Source organism: Marmota monax, unplaced genomic scaffold (assembly GCF_021218885.2).
Source record: "Marmota monax isolate L192 unplaced genomic scaffold, Marmota_monax_Labrador192_F-V1.1 WCK01_AAM20220418_F8-fsc00042, whole genome shotgun sequence".
NCBI classification, from domain to species: Eukaryota; Metazoa; Chordata; class Mammalia; order Rodentia; family Sciuridae; genus Marmota; species Marmota monax.
The window spans coordinates 7,711,757-7,722,926 of NW_026693008.1; the positions used below are offsets into that span (position 1 = coordinate 7,711,757).

The window sequence follows — 11,170 nt, forward strand, 5'->3', positions numbered from 1 at the left end:
AAAAGATGCAAGAAGGTTCAGGGCTCTCAGAATCTTAATCCAACCAGTGACTGAATCCCTGATGGGATTAACTGGGTGGTGGATGGAGGCAGGTGGGTGTGGCTGGAGGAGGGGGCACTGGGGGCGTGGCTTTGGGGTCTCTACTTGTCTCTGGAGAGTGGAGTCTCTCTCTGCTTCCTGATCACCGTGTGAGCTGCTTCCCTCCACCACACTCTTCCTCCATGATGTCCTGCCTCCCCTCGAGTCCCAAGGAATGGAGCTGTGCTCTATGGACTGAGATCTCGGAAACCATAAGCCTCCACATAAACTCTTCCTCCTCTACAGTTGCTCTGGTCAGGTCTTTTAGTTATAGTAGCAGAAAAAACTGAGTAGGAGAGCAAAATCTTATGGGAGAAAGTTATTTAGGGGAGTGCCTTTAGAGGAGATTTGGGGACCCTGACCCCAATCTTCTCCTGTCTCTCTACTTCCCTACCAACCATGAAGTAGACAGATGCCCTCCACCATGCACTCCCGCCATGATGCACTGCACTACCACAGGTCCAAAGGAATGGGCCGATCAACCAGGACTGGAACCAGAAGCCAAACTAAATCTTTCCTCCTTTTAAGTAGTTGATCTGAAGTATGAGTCACAGTGACAAAGCTCACTGTCTATGTCTCTCCCCTCCCTCCCTCTCCCCCGCCCATCCTGTGTTGTTACCTGGCCAGAGTTGGAGCTATACTTGAGTTGAGGGAGGGAGGAAGGGACTCTGCGGGGTTCTCTTACATCATCATCATCCCAACATCATGGAAAACTAAAATCTTCATCCTGAATATGAACCACTTTAATTTCAGATTTTTTAAATATCATTGCGAGAATTATCCTTTCCTTTCCTGAAAACAGAAAGAGAGTGGTATGGCTTTATTCGCAACCAGGTAAATGGTTTTTTGAGGCCCTTGTCTGGCCAGAGTGTAACTCTCATTTCCATGCCTGCTTGTGGACGCTTTCTCTCTACCAAACACCATGGTCAGCTTTTTCCTCAGGCACCCCAGGTAAGCCCCGCCCCAGGAGCTCTGCCTGGAGTTCTAGTTATAGAGCTGCCTCCTCCTGCCTCTTGGTCACAGTCCAAATGAACACTCTCTTCAGAGGGGCCTTTACTTAGCATCAACCCCAAAATCACTGTCAGTCACCTTTGTCATGTTACCCTTTTTCTTTTTTTTCTCCATAACAATTTTCACCAACTGACATTCTGTATATTTTCTAGATACACACACTATGGTGCACAAAGCTGGCATGTGAAATCCTTTAGCTGAGATCTTATCTCTATTTTACTGAATCCCTAGCTCCTCAAGTAGTGTCAAGCACACAGGAAACACTCAGTAAACATATGTTGAAATCGTTAAAACTCACCTTACAAAAATGAATTTTCCCATTTTTCTTTTTTTGCAGAGGGAGAAGAATAGGGGGGACTAGGGATTGAACTGAAGGGTGTTTAACCACTGAGCCACATCCCCAGCTCTTTTTACTTTTTATTTTGAGACATTGTCTCGCTGAATTGCTTAGGGCCTCGCTAACTTCCTGAGGCTGGCCTCCAACTGGGATTACAACCATGCACCACCACACCCAGCTTCCCCATCTTTCTTATGGATTTGTTTGAAATGATCTCTTAGAAAATGTCCACAATCTGAAGTCTCTGTTGAATGTGTCCTTTTAAGCCTGTAAATAGAGACAGCTTTCTAAAATTGAATCACTGTGTTCTCCCTGGGTTCTTATTGGAAATTGTTTTTCTGTGTTGGTCTATTTGTGCCCATTTTATGGAGTCTGGGTGCCCTTGCTAGAAACCTGCTTGAGCTACCACTGCTACCAAAGGGGCACTTACCCATCACCAGGCTAACAGATCTGGACAGGAATGGGAACAAAGAAAACAAATCATATGTGTGCTTATGTATTCAGAGATGTAGATACAGATTGGGAGGAAGGGAGAGGGGCAGAAAACTCACCCTGTGGCTCTGGTGCCCTCTTAGGTTCACACGACTTCCTATTCTTCCTGCTCATGGAGAAGACCTGAGTCCACTGTGACACCTTAAAATAGACTTCTGAAACTCCAGGCCCCTTTTTCCCACAATTCCCAGCAGAAACTGGGCCTCAGAATAGCTTTTCTAACCCCTCAAGCCCTGCCCTAAGAAACCCCAACCTCAAGCCCCCACACTCTTCCAGAATCATCTTGCCTCTCATCCCTGACCACCCTTAACCCAGGCCGAAGCCTTACACAACTCCAGAGGACCATTCCCACAGGATTCCCTGGGACCCAGCAGCTCACCAACAGGACCACGTGAGGGACAGAGTTGGCTGCTGGGGGTCCCCTGCCGCCTCCCTTCTTCCCCCTCTGCCCTTGACATTTGTTGGGGTGTCCAACCCACTTTCAGTCCTGGTTCTGATCGATTCTTCTAGATGAGTGAGCTTGCTCAGACTGTGTGACTGCCAGTCATCCTCTCCCAGGCCCTGACTGTTCACCAGAGCAAAGGACTTGGTGCCCACTCCTGCCCACCTGTCCATTTGTCTTCATCGTGGGTCCCTCAGTGTCCATTCCCAGATCTGCCTAACCAAGCACCAGGGTCCTCCCTCTCCATCCTCCTCAGCTGAAAGGTCTGTCTTCACCTTAGTCCTCTTGGGCCACAGAATTGGCTCTTCACCCTGAGTCTCTTAGTGTTTCCTGTGTACATATTAAGACTGGGAAATACTGATCAATATTTTAGTTATTGGCTTATTTTCCAAATTGTAAACTCATGAAACCCATTTCCATGAAAGTCTCAAAACACCAGATTGCACCTTTCCCCCCCACATCCCCAAAGCTTCTATGTCTCAAATAACAGGCCCCGGAAAAACCTTGGCATTCTTAACTAGCAGAGTGGGGCTCCCAAGATTACTAACCCCGACCCCATCACCACCACCCATCCAGTTCACCAACTTGGATCACTCAGATCATTGGCCCACAGTTCAAAGCCATATCTACCATTCTAACATTTTAGTCTTCGTTTTAAATTAAAAGATTCAGCTTCCCCTTCGAGAGTAATGGGAACCTTAAATTTGAATTACTGCTGGTGGCATTGGCACACACCACACCTGTAATCCCAGCAGCTTAGGAGGCTGAGGCAGGAGGATCACAAGTTTGAGGCCAGCCTCAGCAACTTAGCAAAGACCTAAGCAATTTGTGAGACCCTGTCTCAAAATTAAAAAATAAAAAGGGCTGGGGATGTGGCTCAGAGGTTAAGTGTCCCTGGGTTCAATCCCCGGTACCAAAAAAAAACCAAAGGTAGGAGTACTAATTCTAGTTGGTAACAATCACTCCAGTCTGCTGGGGGAGGGTAACAGGGCGGGGGGGGGGGATGCAGGAGAAGCGACAATGAACCTAAGAAACAGAGAAACGTAATTGTCATTAAATGGCCACAGCCAGTCACCTCCTCAGACTGTCTCCTCATTCATTCTGTGATCCAGCCCAGAACCGCATCCCTGCTGCTTCATTAAGGGGCCCTCGTGGCTTAAAGCAGTGTGCTCAGTGCTTTCCAGGTCCCTACTGTGTGACTTGAACATGCCCTGGTGGCCTGTGGCTTCCAGCAGAGGCAAGTTCACTGTGTGTCACACACAGTCGTCAAAATGTGTGTCCAGGAAGGCACAGAGGGGACAGAAAGTCCCAGGCCAGGCACAGGGGACCTGTGCCCAGGCACAGACACCATGTCTGTAGACAGTTGGGACCACATTTCCCTCTGCCCTCCTTTCTCTCTTATTAATGAAAAGCATTATGTAATTCTCCACTTTAGCCATGTATTATGTTTACCATCGTTTACTGCTTCAAATTATGCTGTTTATTACTGCAAAAAACCCACTCGGTATAATATACACTATTCAAGTCAAATGCTTAGCCTGTTTAAAATGACTCAAAGGTGAAAAGGCAAATAATTTTTAGCTGATTGGACTGAATTAACACTAATATTATTGTTCAATTGACTCTTTCTTATCCATTGATTTTAAAAGCCTTTTCCCACCCTTGCTATCCATTAATACAAAACAATTAAGGCAATTTAATTCTCAGGACAAAAAAATGTTGGTGGATGTTGGGTTATTAGTAGGAAAAAATATATATCTATATCTATATCCTCACATGTATATGTATATGTAAGATTGGTTGGTAAATATTTCTCATATTTTGCCATAAACAACTTCTTCACTTTTGACTTTTAAGGCTAATAATAGTGACATTTAAATTATTATGAAAGTAAGAAAGAGCAAATTTTACACACTTATATTTTTCAGTCCTTAATTCATTTTATTTATAGAACTAATCAAGCAAAAAAGGAAAAGCACAGTATTTTCTATGGAATAGCAATAGTTTTTAAGCAGTAGAAAAATTGTACTGACAAAATAGCAGTAAGAAACCTGAAGTCCAGCTTGGCCTCAACTCACGCAGCATCATGATAAATTGGAAATCTCAGCTTAAAATCATAGTATTGCTTTCAGTTAAGCAGCAGTGTTTATGCTAGTGAAGCTTCATCTTTTGTGGGAGCAACTTATCCTTAAACTACTAAATCAAATATCTTTGCCCTTACACCAAGTAAGGGTTGAGGGTGGACCCTAAGAATCTACTCGGCCAGGTGCAGTGGCGCACACCTATAATCCCAGCAGCTCAGGAGGATGAGGCAGGAGGATTACAAGTTCAAATCCAGCCTCAGCAACTCAGTGAGGTGCTAAGCAACTCAGTGAAACGCTATCTTTAAATAAGATACAAAATAGGGCTGGGGATGAGCTCAGGGGTCAAGTGCCCCTTAGTTCAATCCCTGGTACCCTCCCCCCAAAAAAGAACCGACTCAATGGACTATAAGAATTGAAGAAAATTCCATTGTGGTCAGTGCTTTGACTTGGTGAAGATGTACCTTTTTTTTTTTTTTTTGGTCCTAAGGATTGAGCCCAGGGGCACTTAACCACTGAGCCACATCCCCAGCCATTTCTACTTTTTATTTAGAGAGAGTCTCACCAAGTTGCTTAGAGCCTCACTAAGTTGCTGAGGCTGGCTTTGACTCTTCCCGCCTCTTTAACAACACTCTTACTAGAATCAAAAATCACCTACACTCTGGAAAAATTATTCATTCCCATTAGTAGTCCAGAAAAGTTTGGGTCCCTCCTGCTGGAATGATGGAGGAATTGGAAAACATACAGGGACAACTCCCCATGTGACATTCTCGAAATCTGCCTGTGAATTTCTAAATTTCAGAGCTAGCAAAAAAGAAAGTTGCAGCAAGGCATACAGTAAATGAAGATCTTATGTATTAAGGAAGGAATGAATCTGTCACTTTGATGGATTGTGAGGCGAAGAGCAGATTAGCAGATTACTCATAGTCAGGAGGCAGCTCTGTGTGAAAAATGTGCAGGAAATGATAAGTGCGGGTTTGTGCTGATTTAATGATATTTTTAAATTACAATAACACTCTGGTAGTATAATATAATAAAGCACTTGGCTTGCATTTTTAAATCATCAACATATTTCTAGTTTGACCTCAAAAAAACATTGGGGGCCCTTCTCTATTAAAATATGTAGCTTTCGAATTAGAAAAAAAGTACCATCCAAAAGAGCACATCCATGCCTTCACAGGAGGTTTCTCTGGCTTTTGAAATCATCTCTCTCCTAAACTAGCATTTGTAATACAAAGTTTAATTCTGTTTTAAGCACACCAATGCCACGTGTACTTTTTCTTTGGGCACTTCAATCACAACAGCAAATTGTCTTCTAACAGCCATTTCCAATGAAATGCTTCAAAGATGCCGGGGATATGTCTTCATTTACTTTCACTGTCACTTTTTGGTTTTAGCGTTGAGATTATGGTGTATTTATGAATAAACCTACTGTATTTTCCCAAAGATAGTACATAAAAGTAGGTCAAGTCTGAATCGAATACTCTGAGTCATAGCAAGATACAAGATGAATCACTTGTATTATTTCAAATATTTATCAGACAACAAAACTTTTTAAGAGGTTTATGTTTTTATAGAAATGAATTCAAAATATGAGTAGCGCACTTTATCCAGGATAGCGGCACACACCTGTAATCCCAGAGACTCAGGAGGCTGAGGCAGGAGGATCACAAGTTCAAAGCCAGCCTCAGAAACTTAGCAAGACCCTAAGCAACTTAGCAAGATCCTGTATCAAAATAAAAGGAGACTAGGAGGTGGCTGAGTGGTGAAGGGCCCCTAGGTTTAATCTCCAATACCAATAATAACAATAATAATAGCACTCTTTTATTTAATTTCACATGGATGGACTTGCATTCCTGAGAGTTTTCAGAATAAAATTTACCTGATGCATTCAAATAGTATCTATTCTTACATCTTAAGATTCAAAACCTAATGTAAGGCTTGGGTTGTTTCACATTATCTTCTCTGGTTTGTCAACAATGGCAGTGTATAACTAGGTACAAGGAAACATGTAAAGGAGTAAAATATACAGTCAAATTCTTGTACTTAACCCAACTACAATTACACTAATATGGCACGTACAGGATTTGAGTGCTTAACATTATTATGGTTCAAATTGTTTTACGTATATGATGAAGACTCACCAGAATCCAGCATGTTCTGTACACTTCCCCTCTAAAATACTTCAGCTTGGGGTAAATAAACAAGCTAATTGGAAGAGACAGTTAATGTTCTTCTTGGTAGAAATTCTGAAATGCATGCAAAGGTTGCATACACGCCTTGCCTGCAATAGCCATTAACACTACTTACCAAATGTTCCCAGTTCTCCAGGTCCCAAGCACATATTTGAATTGAACCTCTAGGTCCCCTTTTTCTGGGTGGAGCCAGCTATCACAACTATTCTAGACAATAAATTAGAAATGAGGGCTGGGGATGTGGCTCAAGCGGTAGTGTGCTCGCCTGGCATGCGTGCGGCCGGGTTCGATCCTCAGCACCACATACAAAGGTGTTGTGTCCGCCGAAAACTAAAAATAAATATTAAAAAAAAAATTCTCTCTTCTCTCTCTCTCTCTCAAAAAAAAAAGAAAAATAAAGAAAGAAATGATATGGCTTAGGTTATTATTTGGCTGAAGTATTTAATTGCTAATTCTCTCTTCCTCTGATGCTGTGCCTAGAAATATTCATACTAGTGGTGGTTCTGTCAGCCTGCTCACTAATAAAGTCCTTCCACTATTATGAACATTAAACACGAGAAAAAAAAAAAAAAACTTTGTTGTTTTTGAACCACTGAGATGGAGGGATTGTTTGTTACCAAGCATAACCTATTCTTGTTCTGACTGACACCGTTACTAGCTGTAACATCAAATATATTTTGTCAGTGTTTCATATACTTTCATATTTGAAGGCTAGAAATTGTTTAGAATGTTGGTTTCAGACTCAGTGCACTGGCATATAGTAGAATAATTGGTATTAGAAGCTGGTTAACACACTAGATAAAAGCAGCCTCTAGAATCAAAATGCCAGGTTTGTATCCTTTTTTAACTCTTCAAGCCACAATTTAGTTATCTAAAAATGTGGGTTGAGGCCAACATAGGCAACTCAGGAAGACCCTATCTCAAAATAAAATATTAAAAAGGCTGGGTTTGTAGCTCCATGGCAAAGCACCCATGGGTTCAATCCCTAGTAATGCAACAAAACAAAATTAAAATATAGGTTGTACTTGGCAACCTACCTCATCAGATTATTACAAGAATTAACTGAGATGATACCAGTAAATAGTTTTGCATAAGTATTTTCATTAAGTGGTAGTGGTGGTAGAGATATCCATAGTCATATTAAAAACAAGTCTTTCCCAGGAAAAACCACACTTTGATGGGACCCAAAAATCTTGAGAGAATTTGAAGAGGTTTGGAGATAAGCTAAGCCAGCATCTCTCCAGACTCTGTGTATCTTTGCCAGGGAGCAGGCTCGGTGCTCACCCAGCATTCCAGTGTCAAACAGTCCAACCACCGAACCTCCCTTATGCTGAGCTGACCTATGACTTCTCTGCACAGATACTAGATCTCTTTCCAGAGTGATAAGTTGAATCATTACTTTATTCTTTTGCATGATGCCCCTTTAATTTTTTCTCTTTTTTTAATACCAAAGATTGAGCCCAAGGTGCTTAACCACTGAACAACCCCCTCCTTTAAATTGTTAACAGCACTTCTGAATCATTCCATTTTCCCCTCCAGTCTCCTGTTTTCTCTCCGCCCTCAAGTCCACATATTCCTGGTCCTGGCATAGTCCTGATCACCTTCCTTGGAGCACTCTGAGGTCTATCAAACTGGGATTTTCTAAGTTGAACTAAATAATCCAGGTGCAATCCAAACAGTTAGGACAAGTCAGACTGTGGACCAGGACACTGTGTATATTAGTGTACACTCAAGGTTTTAGTTCCCATCCCTTGCTCATGCCTTACCCTTGGCTTTGGCCACCTTTCTCCTGGCTATTGCTGTAGCCTTATAAGCAGCCTCCCTGCATCCACATGTGCTTTTCACCACAACCCCTACACATTCCCCAGGGGGCAGCCAAAGTGGCCTTTCTAAGCACAGAACTAGCTCTGACACCCCCATGTGAAAATGAGTTAGTCAGCTTTTTTGCTGCTGTGACTTCAAGACCTGACCAGCACAATTGTAGAGGAGGAAGAGTTTATTTGAGGACTCACCATTTCAGAGGTCATAGAGATCAGGCTCCTTGCTGGGGGGCTCCAGGTGAAACTAAACATCACAGCAGAAGAGTGTGGCAGAGGGAAGTGGCTCACATGATCAGGAAACAGAGAGAGACTCCACTCTCCAGTTACAAATAGAGACCCCAATGCCACCTCCTCCAGCCACACCCATCTGCCTCCAGTCACCACTCAGTTAATTCCATCAAGGGATCAACTCACTGGTTGGATTAAGGCTCTCATAACCCAATCGTTTCTCCTCTGAACCTTCTCACATTGTCTCAAACATGAGCTTTTGAGGGACACCTCACATCCAAACCACAGCAAAAATCTTTCAATGGGTTCCCATTACTTATAGGATAAAGACCAAAAACTTTTCATTGGCCCGCAAGGCTGGAGTGGCTTGGCTCGTGTTACTGGTCCAGCCTTATTTTGCACCATTTTCTGTCTGGAGATTTACATATTAGCACACTTAGCCTCCTTTCCTTTTCTCAAACCTGCCTACCTTTTCCCACTGTTCCACCATTCTAGAACACCTCCCCCGGCTCCACCATTTTGTCTCTTCCTGTTCATCCATTAGATTTCCTCCCAAGCATCACTTCCTGTAGGGAACCCTTGAGTTCCTGTGTTCTCTCTGCACACTGGACTCCCTAGCATTTGTACATCATTGTGTGATTACCTGATGGATGTTTGCCCCACTCTCCACACGAGAAGCATTAAGAGGATAGGAACTCTGTTTTTTCCTTACCATTGCATTTTCTGCAAGAACCTGTCACAAAACAGGATCTTGGTAAATACTTGTGAAATCCATACTGGTATCTAAACCATTTTTCTTGACTATCAAGTTTATTCTGTCTCAATTCTGTCATGCAACCTGTTCTTTCTGTCACTCAATGTCTTCCAAAAATTTGAAAAGTATACCCGCTGTACCCAGAGGCCCTGTATCACAGCTTAGATAGAGCACAGCTGAAGATGGAACTCTTTGGCCCTCCATTAAAAATCATCACTTTAAGGTGATCTGATTAATCTAAATTATTTTAATATGCAAACAATCCAGTGATAAGCATGTATTCGATGCATAAAAATTCATTCACTAGCATGTTATCCCTGAGATCTGATTCACACTCATGTGCAACTATCTCCCATCTCCGTTGTCCATGACAGACATGGCTGATGGACCACAATCCTCTTGCCCACTGAGTGTCCATGTGAACTTAAATTCCTTCTCAATAATGCACTCCAGGCTGTGCTCCCAGTCAGAATCAGCATATGATGTATAACTCATTGGTCTTCTTAAGATTTTCATTATCCACTTAACCAGAAAGGTTTTCAACAATCTGTTCCTATCCTTACCTGATACTCCCTAACCCTGGAGTTATTCTGCGACCATCTCCGACTCTAAAAGGCAGCTTCCCTCTTCTGCGAATCATCCCTGACTGCAGTGAGATTGGGGACCGTTCCTTGTACACAACCCTGACTCATGCCCCCACTTCAACTGATGAAAATCTTACATCAAATGACAACCATGGTACAAGTTTTAATTAAATAGCAATGATTTCTGCCTTTAGCCATGGCAGACTCGGTTGTTTAACAATGAACTGCCCTCTGAGAACATCCAGAAAAGCCAGAGAAAACATGAACAGCATTGGATTGATGCCACTGGAGAGTTTCCAAGGCCATGAGGAATTATGGGGCTTTGATCCAAGAGAAGGAAAGCCAGGGGAGGTAGCCGTGCCCATCATGCCACTGAGCTCAAGAAAAATGCCACTTCAGAAAGCAGCAGCTGAGGGGCTCAAGGGCTGAGCAGTCTTTGACACCACTTGACCTTGGAGGACACAGATTGGAGGTCAGAGCCCATGAAAAGAGGGCGCCATGGTGAGTTTCAAAATACTCCACCTCAGGTGAAAGAGTGAACCGGAAATAGACCATCTCTCTAGGGAATCGAAGACCCACTCTGGGTCATCCTAATGGACAACAGGGTGAGGGGACTCAGATCCCACCATGATTGCCAAAAGCATGGGGATCCCATCTGGAGGAAGAAAAGGCCACCTAGAGCAGCTGTCCAGTCAAAATAGAGTAATTGTAAGCCATTAATGGAATTTTTTATTTTTCTAGTAAACACTTTAATTGCAAACAATGGGTAAAATAAACTTTAGAAACATTATTTCACTTAACACCAGCATATCCAAAATATCATCATTTCAATGGGTAATTGTTGGAAGAACTTTTCCTCCATCAACTTAGATTCAAGTGATGGGGGTCTTCGAATTAACTGGCTACAGAAAAATCAACAGAAGTAGCTCATGACATGTGCATTTAGGTGCATTCTGGAAAGAGCGGCTCTCCAAACAGCCATGAGAAAGCTCAATATGTCAGCTTCATAAGGGAAGGAGCAGAGGTCTTCAGTGCGACAGGACGGGACCTCCTGATAAGGCCTATTTACACAATTCCTTGGAATGTCCACACATTGATGGTCAGTTGTCCCTGAGCTGGAGACTTCCCAGGACACCTGAGACAAGGGC

General features: G+C 42.9%; 1 protein-coding gene across 4 annotated transcripts in view; it reads left to right on the forward strand.

Moving 5' to 3' along the window:
• The window catches only part of Cfap20dc (CFAP20 domain containing), a 231,593-nt gene that overhangs the window by 191,178 nt on the left and 29,245 nt on the right, over positions 1-11,170 (forward strand). The window lies entirely within an intron of this gene.